Source organism: Caretta caretta, chromosome 1 (genome assembly GCF_965140235.1).
Source record: "Caretta caretta isolate rCarCar2 chromosome 1, rCarCar1.hap1, whole genome shotgun sequence".
In the NCBI taxonomy this organism is placed as follows: domain Eukaryota; kingdom Metazoa; phylum Chordata; order Testudines; family Cheloniidae; genus Caretta; species Caretta caretta.
Window position 1 is genome coordinate 54127066 of NC_134206.1, and position 17418 is coordinate 54144483.

General features: G+C 42.6%; 1 long non-coding RNA gene across 12 annotated transcripts in view; it reads right to left on the reverse strand.

The window, feature by feature from the left end:
- LOC125635952 (uncharacterized) overlaps positions 1-17418 on the reverse strand; it is a 64115-nt gene that overhangs the window by 17895 nt on the left and 28802 nt on the right. For 5 of the 12 annotated variants that reach the window (XR_007356434.2, XR_007356437.2, XR_007356438.2 and 2 more), the window contains 2 exons: positions 11163-11251; positions 10279-10343 (listed from right to left, as the gene is read on the reverse strand). The exons of 3 other annotated variants lie outside the window; for them this stretch is intronic. This is a non-coding gene — a long non-coding RNA (uncharacterized LOC125635952). Of the gene's footprint in view, positions 1-10278; positions 10344-11162; positions 11252-12491; positions 16953-17418 lie in introns of those variants that run through there. 4 more of the 12 variants (XR_007356430.2, XR_007356435.2, XR_007356431.2 and 1 more) reach the window with 2 other exon arrangements.

Here is a 17418-nt window from a genome sequence, read left to right on the forward strand (position 1 = left end):
TAAATAATTCCCCAAGGTGTAGCCCAAGGTCTAGTGTCCTTCAGCAGCAGCAGCAGCCATGGGAACTACAAATTGTGAGCTACAAATTGTGGCATGTTGGGAGAACTTCCTGGTTCCTACCAGGAGGTACCTTCTGCCCCTCCCAGCAGGAAGTCCCAGCACTGACTGAAGCTGGGAACATGAGGAAGGCAAGCAGGGAGGAGGCTGCTGAACAGTAATCCCATTCTATGTTTCTTTGCAGAATAAGGCCTTGTTCCTGGTGGTTTGTCTGAGTGGGTCTGGTCTGAGGTGAATATACACTACGCACAATGCAGAGCACACAGAGAAGCCTCAGATCCAGTATCCCAAACTTGTGTACAAAGTCACAAGGCAGACTTCCCCTATCTTGAACAAACTCACACTGGGCCAGTGAACAGGAGGGGGGCTACACTTTTTTAAGTACTCCCATGCCAGGAGAAGGATGTGTTGGGATGACAGTTGCCCTCTTGGCCTCACATGATTATAGCATGTGTAATATGCTTCTCTCATGCTATTTTAGTGTGACACTGAGGACATTCAGGATGACATCATACCAAATTTCAGTAATCTTAAATGATAGACATTATCATAAAGGCCCACCTAAAAATTAGTATCTGTGCTCTTGTATATAATAAAAAACTTAAACCACTACCTAAAAAAAACATAATTGCACAAAACAAAGGTAGTGTTCCATAAAACAGCCTTCATATCTCTGTATATTCAATAGCTAATTTGTGTGTGTTTGAGACTGGAGACTTCAATAGGGAGCCGCATTGGGCCCTACATTATTTAACTGAAAAAATCTATAATAAAACATTTCTAGCTAAATTATCCATTTAATCACTCCATATAAGATTCTGTTTTCCTTCTAGGATTCTTCTTGGAAGGGGAAGCATTCAAAGTGCGTGAAAAGAACAAAACTGAAAAGCTTGTTCACTGTAATTAAGAGATTATGGTAGTTTATTATTTGCCAATGAATCTATTTAATCTAAGTTGACTGAGTGTCCTTTGAAGAAGAGGTCAGATCAATGAGGTCTTTCTGCCTTCAGTATTTATAGCCCTGTGCTCTGTATTCTCAGATGTAGTGTTTTCATCTGTGAAGACTAGAATAATGGAATTTTCAGCAAACAACAGACCACAGAAAAACAACTAAAAGAGGTTCACCAATGTGCATTGTTGTATGAATTGTTCATTTCAGATAGTAAAACCTCCAAAGTGATTTTCCCCCCAAAACTGATTTGAGCTGTAAATCTGTAAAGAACTGAAATCCATCTAAAGCTTTGAATTTTCAAAAACAGACTGTCAGTTATGAACATATTGGGAACCCTACTGAAATTATTGCCCAGTCTGCATATCTCTCGGGCAGAACTCCTTCTTTGTGTGCATTACTTATACAGGTAGGCCCAGGGGCTGCCGTTAGGACCCATAAAGCTCAGGAGAATGGTGGTGCACCAAATCCTGAGGTTTTCTGGCCATTAGGCCAGTCTCTGGCATTAAGCAGAGCAGCCTCAAGGCAAATACACTTCATAACTAGCAGTCTGTGGCCCCAAGGAGCTATTCTGACCACTGGAGATGTTCCCAGCACATACAGACAATCCCTTTTTCTTGATCAAGCTGCATTCCCTTCTGTAGGGACTGTAGCTACTTCAATTTTCACCACTAGAAAAAAATCCACTACGCATGGGACATTCTCTGTTGGTCAACTAAACTGGCTTTAAGACTGCTTTTGTGTTCCTAGTTGTGCAATGCAGCCTTAACAGGGCCAAGAGTGTGGAGCTTAGGTTCCAATCCTCTTTCAGGGCACTTTAGGGCTAGGTCAGATCCCTGAGCCCAGGGAGAATCCTATTAAAGTTGCGGGGGAGGAGGGGCATTGCTCAGTTCAGCTGAACACTCAGAAGTTTGTATGTTGCTTATCCAAATCTCTCTGGACTGCAACATTGTGCTAGAAGTGTGAATACAGTGGATTTCTGGCACTACTTACTTCCAATTGAGACAGGGTTAAAGACTGCAAAAACAGCCTTGTGCATGTTAGTTTAGTAGCTTTTCTTCCTGGTACTTGCTGCAGAACTGGAAAATGAAGAGGGTGCTGAAGTAGACAACACTGAAGAAAAAAGCAGTAGTATATTCTTAGCAGGGCCGTCCCTAGAGATTGTGGTGCCCTACGCAGCCCCCCTGTGGGGGGGCCGGCCCCAGCCTCCGAGGGTGGGGGCGTCCCAGGGGCTTTGGGAGGCAGGAGCAGCCAATGCAGGAAGGCAGCAGGGGTCAGGCCAGCACTAGCATTCACAGGGCAGCGGGAAGTGGAGCGACCTGGCCCCAACCTGTTCCGCTCTGCTCCCCCGGCTCCCAGGCTTGGGGAAAGAGGGGGAACTGCCCCACAGAACTCACCGGTGGCATGGCTAGGAGCTGGCATAGCGTAGCGGGCTGGGGCCGGGTTGCTCCATTTCCCGCCGCCCGGTGAGTGCAAGGTGGGCCCAACCCCTACCCCTGCTGCAGTCCCCAGGGACGCTTAGCTCAGAGGACGGGGTTTGCGGGAGAAGGGGTGGAGATGGAGCAGAGCAGGTGTAAGCGGGGGAATGGTCCCGCTATTGTGGGGAACTTTCCTGGCTTCTACACTACCCCGGTGAAGTGGGCTAGCGGAAGGATCTGAGTCCTCGCTCCCACTCCCTTTACCCAGAGGCCTCCCTGCCCTTGAGGCCTCCCCTTCCGCTCTCCTGTCTGGTAGAGTCCTTGTAACCCCAACAAGGCTGGGCCCAGGATTCCTGGGGGGCTCGACCCCCAACCCTGCTGTGGTCACCTAGGACAGGAGCTAGGGTGTCCCCACTCCGGGGTACTCCCTCTGCACTGGGCACTTCCCTGACCCACTGATCATTTCATACAATTTAAAGCAAATACAAGTTGTTTAATTAACAATTAATTTAAAAAAAGAATAAGTAAAAATGGGAAAGGTTAAAGAAAAACACATCACCCTGCTCTTTGGCAGGGAACATCACAAACAGCGTCTCTGGACGTCAGGACATTTCACAGTTTGTTCCTTGCAGATCCCAGGTCTCCTTCTCAGGCCCTGGCTGTGTTGCAGGGATGCTGCAGGTTGGACACTTGCAACGGTGGTGGCCACACACCTCCGGGCTTTGGGTGGTGGGACCCTTCTTCCCAGAGTCAGCCCCCCGTTGCGTTAAGTTCCCCCTCCCAGTCTGGCCTGCAAGGACCCTTGGCTGGGGGTGTCTTTCTGCACTGGGCCCTTTCCCCAGGGTTCTCCCTTGCTGGTCCCAGTTGCTCACCACACCTGGCTCTGTGGCTGCAGCTCTGCCCCCAGCACAGGATCTGCTCTCCCTGGGCTGCTTCTGTGACTGCTCCCAACTCTGACCTGCTTCCCGGGCTGCTTTTCTGGTCCCTGTGGATCTGGCACGGCTCTGCTCCCAGCTCAGCTTGGGCCCCTACTTCTCCTTAGCTCAGCCCCACTCTGTCTGACCCAGGCAATTCCAGCTCACATGGAGGACAGGAGCCCCCCGGCCTCCTGACTCCCTGATTAGCCTGCCCGCCCTGTCATTCAGGCTGACCTGGAGCATTGGCCTCTCCCCATTGTTCCTGAGGACTGTCTGTCTCAGGGACCTGATTTACCATCGACCCTTCCTCTTTCTTTTGGTACTGGGAGCTAGCCAACCAAAACACCCCCACTGAATGTTAGTAAGGGGGAAACAGTCCCCTTACAAGAGTGGGAAGAGGCAGGGCGGGGCTGAGGGGAAGGGATGGGGCAGGGGCAGAGGCAGCTTTCCTGGGCCCTGCTGTGTGCAGCCCATGACGGGCCGGCTCAGCCGTCCGGGGGATCAGGCTGGCCGTTGGAGTTGGATGCAGCAGGCAGCTGCATAGGGCACCAGGAAATTTGGTGCCCTACGCAGCTGCGTAGTTTTCGTATGGGTAGGGATAGTCCTGATTCTTAGATCTGCACAAATGAGGACTGGTTTGAGTTTGGGACAGAAATTTCGGTCAGTTCTTAATTTCTGATTTTGTACAGGGCATGTTTATGAATAAAACCAGTAACAGCTGTTGGTATGTAATATAGTGAGATAAATAAACAAAGACCTGGTAACTTAAAATTGAAAGATCATTTTGATTTTTAAATACTGGGCTAGAAGTCTACTGCAAAATAATGCTTTACCTAACTTAAGGAAACATTATTAATGATCTTCAGTTCTCTGTTTATAAAATTCAAATGTTTGATTAGTCTGTATTTCTAAATGATTCTGAAGATTCCGCAAAGGTAACTTAGTCTAACTTTCAGGGTGCAAGGTGTTTGTTAGAATTTCGTTTTGATTAATTGTGTAAGTGATAGGCTGGTCAACAGAATCATTAATTTGCAGCCAGCATATCACTTTGTACATTATAGTTATTTAAACAGAAATCAATAGCACACTGCAACCTAGAAGGTATCACGTCTATGAATATGCATACCCAATTGACATATTTAAAGTATAAATTAAATGGATTCTATTAATTAAAATGCCATTACTGTGATTCTTACATCGCCATCTTGTGGAAAATCAATGCAATTTTAATCTCAGGGAACTGACACTGAAATTATCAGTTTGAGAGGGATAGTTTTGTAGCCTGATCTATGGATTGTGTATTAACTATATTGATTACATACGAATTCCCAGTTATCACTCTGAGGTTTGACAGGTTCTTGTCCCAAGATCAGGCCAATATTATTAAAATCAGTGTTCAGCTGGGAACCCTGATGTGCACATTTGCGACACTCACACTTTAGGAATAGGTTTCAGAGTAACAGCCGTGTTAGTCTGTATTCGCAAAAAGAAAAGGAGTACTTGTGGCACCTTAGAGACTAACCAATTTATTTGAGCATGAGCTTTCGTGAGCTACAGCTCACGATGAAGTGAGCTGTAGCTCACGAAAGCTCATGCTCAAATAAATTGGTTAGTCTCTAAGGTGCCACAAGTATTCCTTTACTTTAGGAATACTGTATAGGAAGACTGTAACAAGGCACAAAAAAGAACTAGATAAGTTCATGGAGGATAGGTCCATCAATGGCTATTAGCTAGGATGGGCAGGGATGGTGTCCTTAGCCTCTGTTTGCCAGAAGCTGGGAATGGGCGACAGGGGATGGATCACTTGATGATTACCTGTTCTGTTCATTCCATCGGAAGCACCTGGCATTGGCCACTGTTGGAAGACAGGATACTGGGCTAGATGGAGCTTTGGTCTGATCCAATATAGTCGTTCTTATGTATTTATAATAGTTTATTAATGCATTTAGCAAAATCACAAGCACTCTAACCCAGCAAGGTAGATAGAGGTAATACAAAATGTACATCTGAACATCCATATACTCACACCATCCCTTGAGAATAACGTGATATGTTAGCTGTTATCTTCCTTACCACCATCACCTTCCTCATCGTCACCAATGGCCATCATCCTGGCACCTCTCATGGGCTACATCTCTCTCCCCCCTGCACACAGGTTGGGCTAAAATGTTTATAATATGTTACACTGGCACCACTATGCCTAATGCATATTTAGTAGGGGTGTCTCCACTGTTCCTTATTTGTATTTCCTCACCCTACTAATGTTGGGGTGCCCTTCTTCTATAGGTTAGGATATTAATTATCTCAATTTATTATCAGATACGTCATGGCACTCTTGTGGTCACACATTTGCAGATGTTCCTACCCTAAAATATGCAAAAGCTGGTGTTAGCTCATGTTCCTGGGGTTGGCAGGTGTCGTTATGGATAAACTTCCCCCTTAAACACTCTATTCCCAGTTCTCCAAAATTTAGGGGTGACCATTGGGCCATTAATCTGTGCCAAAGTTCATAGGCCTCAAGCCTTATGCTAACTGCTGAAGCCAATGTCTTGCAGAATACCAGTCTGTATGTTCCTTGCATTAGTGCTGAATATTATAAATGCTAAAACTAGCTCTATATGCACAGTTTAAGGGGAGGAAGGATGACCCAGTAGTTGGGGGTACTGGCGTGGGACAGAGGAGACCTAGGTTCAATTCCTTGCTTGGCAATGAATGCCCTGGATGACCTTGGGCAAATCACTTCGCTCCCTGTACCTCAGTTCCCCATCTGTAAGAGGTTCTAGGGAAGAGATGGGCACCACCAGGTAAAAAAACACCCATTGAAACATTATGAAAAATGACATCCCTGTGACCGACTTGGCCATGAGATACGTAGACAAAGAGTAGTTGGAAGTTAATAGGAATACCTATTAGAAAGAGATTATTTTTGCAGCAAAGATGAAACAAAAACAAGTTCTGAGGGGATGCAATATTTCTCAGTGAGTGTTTCTTTCTCCAGCATGTTTTCACTTGGCATTTCTCTAATTATAACCAAAATGCATTCAAGCGCAGAAACATTTACAGTGCATTGTCTGGAGCAATAAACGCATTAAAAATACACTAATTGACTTGTTTTCATTGGAAAGCCTAGAAGGAATTAAAGATTTGAAACAATGCTTTAAAATCATAAATATTTGAATTGCTTATCTCTTACAATTAGAATAATGGCTGTCTTGTCCGAAAACATACCTTATTGAACATATCGAACAGTATTCACAGGGTGAAATCCTGCCCCCACTGACATCAGTGGATATTTTGCCAATGACATCGATGTGGGCAGGATTTCAATAAAGTTGAAAATTTGCCCTATTTCTTACTCCACATATTTGGGAGACCTCTCTCCCAGAGAACTCTATGGCTTTCTAAATACCTTCTCTTAAAGGGGATATTCTACAAGAAACTCAGAAGGTGTTCCTCCCTAAGAGTTTTCCTGCCTTCCTCTTCCCCTCCCGTGGGTGTCTCTATGAATAACAGGAATTTGCCCCAGGAATAGATTTTTTTTTAATGCAATTTCTTAATTTGGAAGAACACTAGGAAGTGGCATTAACATTTTTTTTTAATCTCAACAAAAGAATGGAAACAAAAGTTTGTCAACTCTTCATTAAACAATCCCCACCACCACCACTTTCCAATCAGCTGTAGTTATCATAATCCAAAGACTTATTTTTCTATAAATGAAAGCTTGGATTCTTGTGTACAAGATTCAGGCATCACAGGAAAGAGCTGGTTCACTGAGATACTGCAAGCAAGCTTAATGCGATCCATGCCACCAGTTAAAATCTAGACTAGAGATTGTGAAATGAAATGCCAGCATTTAATTTTCTTTAACAAACTCCAAGGCAAATGATACTGCATTAGGGTAGTGACTCAAACCATGTTAGAAATAATGCATTGCTATTATGGGGCCCGATTCACCACTGTGTTCTTCTAGTTTTACACCAACGTAACTCCATTGAAAACAATGGAGTAGCACAGTGGTGAATCATGCGCATTGTCTATAAAAGATCAAATATGGTGGAGAAACCTGGGCAACACCCTGAGGACTGTATTCTCTGTGCCTCTATGCAATCATAATAAGCATTTTAACATCATATTTTAAAAAGATTCTTGTATGTGCCGTATTCACAGAGAAATAGGTAGTTACATTATAGGAAAATTCTTGGTGTTATATTTTTTACTGCAAAAAGGTAAACATACATGAATTTAAATCTGGTTTGCCTGAAATTTCATATGTTCAGTTCTTGGTACAATCAAGGAAAGAGATTTGGCTTGCACACTTTATCCATCAGTTGTTTTAATTTTTACTTGTAATTTTCACTACAGTATGTTCCTATTGCAAAAAATAATCTCCTCTCCCATGGATTCTAATGAAAGATTGTGTGCAGCCTAATGGTTTATATTGCAAATCCAGTGTGTTCAAATCTGATAGGAGGGGGTGTGACTTTCTTACAATTTCTTTGTATCTTTTATTCTCTCAGAATCAAAGGGCTAACTAATGCACTTAAAGCTCTATCCTGTTGAAAATATCTGTGGCTCTAGCTGTGAAACAAGCCAACCTATTCAGTAGCAGGGTTGTCCTGCTCCCACCTCTCACACAATGCAGCTACCCTTTTATTCCCAGTGAGTCTGTCATTTTGCTGAGCACATACAGCAGTCATAGGAGGAAAAGCTCTGGGCCCTTTCTTGGCCCTACTGTGTAGCAAGACAGATTAGTGTTCAGACAAAGGAACACCTCGAGAAGCAGAGGACTTTTGTGCTTCATTTCTGTAAATCTGTCCTATAATGCAGAACCATCAAAGGGCCAAACTTTATACCATAACTGAAGATGTGAGGAAACTGAGGAAGGGAAGGTGTGGCAGGGTGCTGCTAGGAAAGCCCTTAATCAGCTCCTGCCATCCTAGCCCCAATCAGGGGGAATGGATTGGGGCTGGGTAAATAGCCAGTGCTTGCCTGGGAACTGCCTGCACCTGCTAGCCTCATTAGCAGGAGCTAAAAGGCTGGGAGGAAATGGAAGAAGGGGTGGGGACCAGGAGGGAAGGGAGGCCCAGGGAGAGAGGTAGGAGCATGCTACTCTGTTGCTGACCAAGCCTGTGTTAGGCCAAGCCATTGTAAATAGCCAGTACATAGTAGGAAACTGGTGGTGGGAAACGGACACAAATAAAGAGCATGGGAGTTGCACCAGACCTCCCTGAGTCTATGAGGAGCGGGGCTAAGGGGTGGATACACAGGGGTGCAACAGGCACCCTGTTACAGAAGGGCAGTATGCATATGCCAGCAGACTGGACAGATAGATAATTCTTTCTCTGGGAGACTATGCTCCAAACCCTACTTTTGTGGATTTCCCAAAGTCAACTGCAGCCACAGAACTTGTTCCAAAGAGATCATATGACAACAATATCCCCAGAAGGTAACTGTCACATGAGCCAACTGGAGTTGTTCAAATACAAGGGAGGGTTATTGAAGTACCATCTTTGCACCTAGACTTTGACGAGGCAACTCCAGATAAACTGGAGAGAAAATACATTGAAAAAAGGGTCTCTGAGGAATTTGAGAATTCCTTCTCCAGGTATGACCTGTATTGTGAACATATCTTTGGGTTACCAATAAGATCTGGCTGGAGGATGACAGTCCTTTCAGACATAAAGCCAGAAGAAGTAGTTTTTGAGGATTTGCATTCAACATCTGTATGAACTAATGGTCAAATTAATCACTGAAGAGCCTGACAGTCTTTATACATCATCAGTAGTAATTCTCTGAAAGAAATAGGTAGGTAAAGAACTCTCTTTAAATGGTTATGGACTACTACATGCTTTATCCAGTGGATAAATTGTGGATAAATTGGAGAGAGTCCAGCGAAGGGCAACAAAAATGATTAGGGGTCTGGAACACATGAGTTATGAGGAGAGGCTGAGGGAGCTGGGATTGTTTAGCCTGCAGAAGAGAAGAATGAGGGGGGATTTGATAGCTGCTTTCAACTACCTGAAAGGGGGTTCCAAAGAGGATGGCTCTAGACTGTTCTCAATGGTATCAGATGACAGAACGAGGAGTAATGGTCTCAAGCTGCAGTGGGGGAGGTTTAGATTGGATATTAGGAAAAACTTTTTCACTAAGAGGGTGGTGAAACACTGGAATGCGTTACCTAGGGAGGTGGTAGAATCTCCTTCCTTAGAGGTTTTTAAGGTCAGGCTTGACAAAGCCCTGGCTGGGATGATTTAACTGGGAATTGGTCCTGCTTCGAGCAGGGGGTTGGACTAGATGACCTTCTGGGGTCCCTTCCAACCCTTATATTCTATGATTCTATGATTATCATTTGACTTGACTTATAAAGATGCCTATCCATTTCCATGAATAGAGGAGGTATTTGCCATGGTTTCTTGTTCCCAACAGTTCCCATCTGGCATGGGCCACTGTCACAAGACAGGATAGTAGGCTAAATGGACCATTGGTCTGACCAATACGGTCATTCTTATGGTTTTCTGCCCAGAATTTAAAGGGTGACTTACTACTATGTGAAAGTGGAGAAAGAGTATGCAAGGACAGACTTATCTACACCTGTGGGGATCCAATAATTCAAGAGGAAGCCCCAGGTATTGACAGATAACCCTAATTGTCTTCCAAAACATGATGAAGTAAGTCATGAGTCTTAAAGATGCAGTTACCTCCTGAGGTGACTCACCCTCTCAATAGTGGAGGAACATATGGGTCACCTAGTGAAGCAACTACCTGATCATGTGCTGAACTTCTCCCCTTCAAAATGCAAACTGTTTCAAAGATCTGTCAAGTTTTTGGAACACACAAACTCAGAAGACAGGATAAATAAAACAGCTGTGACAGAGGAACGGCTACAGTTTATTATGTCCAGGATCTACTCTCTTTCTTGGGATTTGCCAGACATTACCTGTATTTTGCCCTGAAGTCCTCTGCCATTGCAGAACCACTGAATGCCCTGCTGGAGGGACTAAGCTGTAAAACAAAAGAAAAAGGCCTGAGGAAGCACATCAAGAAAGATATCATAGGTTTCTGGACAGTGGAATGCTAGCAGGCTTTCAGTAAATACCTGGTAAACTAAGTTAATCTCTATACTAGCACAGGCATTTGGAAGTTGCCTTATCCTGCATACTGAGGCAAGTTTCCCAAGATTGGAAGCAGCATTTCTGTCAGATCCAAAAAAGTAAGTTTGTAAATGTAAGCCACGGACTGATCTGAAGTGAGAAATTGTATTGTCCAAAAGTTCAATTTCTTGCACAGAAATGGGGAGAGAAATTTCATGTCTTATCTATCTTATATGGTGTAGGATTTGAAGTAACCACTGACAACAGTTCACTAATATAAGTTCTCACTATAGTCAAGTCAGATGCAGTAAGCCATTAATTGCTGGCACCGTTTCGTTTTGACATCCAATGAAAGGTTGGGATCCAGAATGGTGATTCAGAGAGCTTCTCAAAGATCCCACAGGGGATGTACGAAGAGGACTATGATTCAAGAGAAGAGGAAGGATGATCTCCACAGCTTGAGCACAGCAGGAGAACTATAAGACTATAATCACATCACCTTTTGTTTCAGAGTAGCAGCCATGTTAGTCTGTATTCTCAAAAAGAAAAGGAGTACTTGTGGCACCTTAGAGACTAACCAGTTGTGGTTCTCATAGATTTAAGTGCGGTATGGGACAAAGTTTTGAGAGTGACAAGCAAGGGTCAGGGCTAGAAGATTTCTCATGAAGAAAATACTATGCTAGAAGAATATAAAGATCCAGACAATAGCCAGGTATCCCCTTTAGTTTACCTGAGTCTCCACCTACTGAGTGAAGGCAATTCCAAAGGAAGGGCAAATACATCTTAATTTTCAGTAATCTTGTTATTCTTGAGAAATATCTGTCAGAAAACAGATGAGAAATATGAACCCCATGACATGCTCTTGTAATGGAATGAGAGATGTTATACTGGATAGTCTGTGAGGTCCAACAATTTGGTCCAGCCAGTTGTGGTGCCTCCATATACAGTATAAACAAATCTTTTATGGATTCCATGATGCCCCGGGCCATCATGGGGGTGTCTATTATCACCAAGAATTGTTGAGGTGAGGTCCTCTGAAATCTCACCCCCAATCTCAGTTTGGAGATAATGAGATGTTTAATCCAGTGGGCCACTCTCCTTCAGTCAGCCAGGGAGGATCCTGCTCTTTGAAACCATTCCATTATTGTTGATTGCTATAGAAGACAATCAGAGAGGATGGAGTCTGAGAGTCCATCACTGGCAGGGCTTCATAGAATCCAAGGCTAGAAGGGACCATTTTGATCATCTCTAATCTGACCTAAATATAACACAGGCCAGAGTATTTCCCCCAAAATAATTCCTTTTGAACTGCTATCTTTTAGCAAAACATCTAATCTTGATTTAAAAAATTGCCTGTTGGAGAATCAACTAAACAAACCCAATTTTTTCAATCTTCCCTCATAGGTCATGTTTGTTAGACCTTTAATCATTTTTGTCGCTCTACTCTGGACTTTTTCCAGTTTGTCCACAACCTTCCTGAAATGTTATACATTTGTCTGCTACACTGAAGAGTCCATTATCAATTTTCTGTTCCCCATGTAGGTACTTAGATTGTGATCTTAATCTTTTCTTTTCTTAAACTAAATAGATTGAGCACCTTGAATTTATCACTATAATGAATCATAGAATATCAGGGCTGGAAGGGGTCCAACCCCTTACTCAAAGCAGGACCAATCCCCAATTTTTGCCCCTGATCCCTAAATGGCCCCCTCAAGGATTGAGCTCACAACCCTGGGTTTAACAGGCCAATGCTCAAACCACTGAGCTATCCCTCCCCCCTTTAATCATCCTTGTGGCTCTTTTTTGAACCCTCTCCAATCTATCAACATCCTTCTTGAATTGTGGACACCAGAACCAGACACAGTATTCCAGTATTCAGAGTAGCAGCCGTGTTAGTCTGTATTCGCAAAAAGAAAAAGAGAACTTGTAGCACCTTAGAGACTAACCAATTTATTTGAGCATAAGCTTTCATGAGCTACAGCTTGCACTTGCATCCGATGAAGTGAGCTGTAGCTCACAAAAGCTTATGCTCAAATAAATTGGTTAGTCTCTAAGGTGCCACAAGTCCTCCTTTTCTTTTAGTATTCCAGTAGTGGTCACACTAGTGCCAAATACAGAAAAAATAACTTCTCTACTCCTACTCGAGATTTCCCTGTTCACGCATCCAAAGATCACATTAGCTCTTTTCACCACAATGTTGCATTGGGAGCTCATGTTCAGTTGTTTATCAACCATGATTTCCAAATCTTTCAGTCACTGCTTCACAGGATAGAGTCTTCCATCCTGTAAGTAGGGATACATTCCTTGTTCCTACATGTATACATTTACTTTAGCCATATTAAAACATGGTTTGCTTACGTCCAGTTTACCAAGTGATCCAGATCACTCTGTATCAGTGACCAGCTCTCATTAATTGCCACTCTCCCCTAATTTTTGTGCTGTCTGCAAAATTTATTGGTGATGATTTTGTTTTCTTCCAGGTCATTGATAAAAATGGCAAATAGGGTAGGGCCAAGAACTGTTCTCTGCAGGACCCCAATAGAAACACACCTGAAGTGAGTGACTTTGTAATGCTAAAATGTACCAATATTTAAGAAAATTTGCAGCCTCTTACATAGAAAGAGTTACATTTTAAAGAAAATTTTGTTGCACTATAAATAGCAATATTATGACTGTAACTGATGCTTTTGTTGTCCTTCATATTTCTTACCCCAAAAAGTAGCTAGTGCATAAAATCTAATTCTCATTAAGCTAGATATGGGAGTTAATGTAATAAGTCTTAGGTCTGGGCTGTGGAAGCACTGTTTAACTTTCTCCTAAATTATGGTGCACCTACCATACTCACCCAATTAACACATACATAACAGGATGAATCTAGGCTTAAATATATGGTCCTTGAGTTTGCAGAAGACGTAGGCAATGTTCCTGAGCATAGTGCGTCATGACACTGTGAGCCATAGTTTCTTGAACTCTTGTGATTAAATCCCGTAAGGGTTCATGAGAACCCTTACTACAGTTTCCCCTTAGGTTAGTTCCTCAGTGCACATCTCAAAACATCCATTAAAGAGCAAATATAAAATAAGAGTGACAAAAAGAGTAATAATTCTGCAGATAAGGCTGACTGGAGAGGAGGGAGAGAAAGCTTTTCCAACAGCCAGTAGAAACTGCTGAAATTGAAGATAAGGTGAGTAGGGATGGGAGAACCAATTTGGATAAAATAAGAACTGACCAAAACCGATTTTTTTGAAGTTCAAAGAGGTCAGAAATGAACTTATTTTAAATTGATTTCCTTTTTGCATGCCTCAGTATATCCTGGCTTCAGATGGAAATGAAAGTGTAGCTAATTATCAGCTGACTCTTCTATAGACATCAAAGCAGACATGAGTCTAAAGGAGGCATCTGACGGAAGATAAGGGCGTGGCTTTATACGGGAGGCTGGGCCTCACATAAGGAGGTGGCATGGGAGAAAGCGCAGAGGTGTGTGTCAGAGAAATAGGCAGTAATGGCTGGCAGCATTGGCATATACTAACTAAATTAAAACACTAAAATAAAGCAAATAATTTTAAAGCTATTTCCCCTACCACTTTACATAAGAATTAATAAACTGGACAACTCCCAAGTTTAAAAAGCTCAACTAGGGACATAATTAACTATATGAAAGTAATCTGTATAGTAGTAAACTTGTACCTTGAGACTATAGAGTGACATTAAAAAAAACTAAAGTGACAGTAAAAGCCACAGCCGCTGATTATGATTCAGAAGATCACTGCAACCAGATTCAAGTTCCACAGCCTAGAATGGGAGACTGGAATTGGCTATGTTGAGAGAAAAGGGTGGTTTGCCCTCAGTTATTTTACATTTCAGGCACTTGATATATTAGTTTGAAAAACTGCTGATGTTGTATCTGAGCATTTTAACACAGTTTAGTATGAAAACGCATCATCTCCTAACATAGCCAAACATGAAGCCATGCTTTAAAGCCCTTTTGGCATGGTGTGACGTGAAGACAGATGGAGAATGTTGTGTGCAGTTTTAGCCGGTAATATGCTATGCCTTCCAAAGTTCAGTAAGTAGCTTAGCTTAGAACCATCACAATAATAAATAAATAAATCTCAGGAAGGCCAACGGCTTCCCCTCAGTCTTGTTATACCCCCTTCAACTTCTCAAATTTTAGAATGCTCCTCCTTCCAACATTGTCTGATGTCCCCCATCCCACAGCTCCGTAAAATAATCACAAAAAGGATTACTTGTTCCTCTTTCTATTGAAATGCCAGCACTTGCTCTTTATTTTGACATTTTATTGAGCAATACAATGACATCGAAAGAAATTACTATCTTGTTTATTTCAGGTGCATTAAGGAGGACTCTAAAATGACAGGATGTCTCAGAAGCCGAGCAGTGGGTCATAAAGGAAATGTGTTAGAATTGTGAATAGTCTTGGTAAGAGGGTAGATCTAATAAGCTTAAGGCTGGGTGCATCAAACTTCTACTAGGAATTCGCTGGGCATGGGTGTACACATTTGTCTTCCTTTTTTTCCCCACTAACACCTCAACAGTGTTTTCCACAAGAAGGGACATATAAAATATATAACTGCGAATTGGCACTGGCTGTGGTTTGGCTGATCACTTATTCCAACAACACATCTGTGTATGTCTAAAGACCCAGTGGGTAGTGTTCAGAAAGTGCACGTCTGTGTTAGAGAGCTTATTCCTTCACTCTTCCACTTCCCTGGTTCTTCTTGCATGAACAGAGCAACAATACCCGAAGTCCGAAGGTGCAAACCATTTGATGTTTATTGGGGTGAACTTCCAGTAAGCTTAAATCCAAGTTCCTTTTTCCTTATTTTCAAATCCCAACTTACTTCCTGTTTGCCCCTAATTTATATAGTAATATTCTTAGCTATACCTTAACCAATCATTCTACTGAAATTTACCTAACCAATCCTAACATTTTGTAACATGATTAGCTAACCAGTTATATCCCACCACCTTAATTAGTTTACACCCAGCAAAATTAATTATACAGCAGACAGGAACCAGACAGAGACCATGCAAATAAACAATAGCAAAGTGGGCAAAACAATACAGAAGTGAGGATTTCACAACTACATCTATAAAGACATAAGGGTTTCCCAGCTGTGTCTGTTGATAAGTGAGTTCTTACCAGACAGAAAACTATCAACCTATATTTCCTTTTACATCTTCTAGGCTCTTCCCTTTCTCTGGAGGTGATAGATCGGATCACCTTGCTAACAGCCCCGTATTGACTAGTTTGGAATGTGAGGAGGTGACCGGTCGCTTCCCAGCTTATGGCTGCCTCTGCTGCTTAGCCAAAGGCCTTAGCCTAAGAACAGGGCCTCAGACTGTCACAGTGAGAGAAGGCCCTTACACAGATTCTTTCTTGTATACCTCTATTACTAGCTAAATGATAAACATATACCTACATTCTTAAAGTATAGGCCTTTACAGGCAGGCCTGAATATCTATATCCTAACAGTCTGCCTTCAGGGGTCTCTTTTGGATAGTTAAAATGTCCCATTATCTCATTGCTGTGTAATGTATAATTCAGGCTTGATCAACTGGCAAGAGCAAATGGGACATATACCCACTTTTGTCTAAATAATGGGGTGCGGAGGTACATGCGGGGAGAGGGGAGAGCAGCGATGCCAGCCCTGCTTGGGCAGGGGACAGGCAGGGCTCGGGCGAGCAGCGATGCCAGCCCTGCAGAGGGGAGGTGAGGGGCTCGGGCGAATGACTCAAGCCAACCTTATGTGGTGTCCGATTTTCCCTTCGGGATACATGGTCACCTTAGCTATGCCTTTCTCACCTCCAGCTTGGCTTACCATGATGGGTTCTACTTTAGACTACATCTAAAGACCATTTTGAAGTTTTAGGCAGCACAAGATGTGGGTCCCCATTTTCAAACAGGGAGCATATAACATTTGTGCTCCATAGTCTGCACTGACTACCAGTTTCTAGTTGTAAATTAAGATGTTAGTTTCAGTCTATAAAGCCCTTTACAGTGTGAGTCCTGGGTACTTTTAGACACCAGTCTTCTATTTGTGAGAAATGCATGATTTGAAGGAAACCATATGTGTGCCTAACCCACATGGTACTGTTCTCTAACAATTCAAAAATTGCATCACTATCCTGCCAAGCTCAGTGAGTCCTCAGGATATCTGCCAGTGAAGCCAGCCTCTAGTTGAGGGGGAGGATACAACTGGATGTCTGAGATGACAGAATGGAAATCCAGTTCCTCTTGTTAAATCTTTACCACTCAAGTCGAGTAAAAAAAAAAAAAAAAAGCCAAATTGCATCTTAAGGCATTCAACTTTTTAAAATTTTGCATCATTATGCTATATCCTTTTCCCCACCCTTGAGCCATTGTCCTGCACTTTGTTTTGGTTGTGTCTGTTCATAACAGATATATACAGCTACGCAAGACCCAAAGTTCAGGTTGCCACAGTCTCATTTTATCAGACAAGATGCATGTAATCAATTGCTTTTCCAGTTGAACTATCTGTAAACAGAACATACAATTCAGTCAGACTAAAGCCACAATCTTGTTATGCAGATAGTTGATTTAACTAGTCTGTATATTTAAATGAATATTCACTACAATGGACTGTGGCACTGCATTGTAGATGAGGCTTGCTTTGGGAAATGAGTGGTTGGAAGGAATTAGGTCCAATTAGCACAAATCTGCTTCCCTCCCCCACCCCCTTTGTTATGTGTAGTCTACACTTAATCCAGTAGGTAAATATTTCTTTGTTATATCCCCTGACCCAATGTTTTCCTTTGCTAGTGGCATGGTTTATATAGATGGTCAGCTCTTCTGGCTATCAGAGAAGTTACCATGCAGAAAACAGTTTGTAGGAATGTGAAGAATCCATAATACAGCATGTTTCATTAAAATTCATATCAAAAGGCACATACTATGTTTGATTAAAATGTACTAAAAATATCCTCAGGGTGATTCATATGTT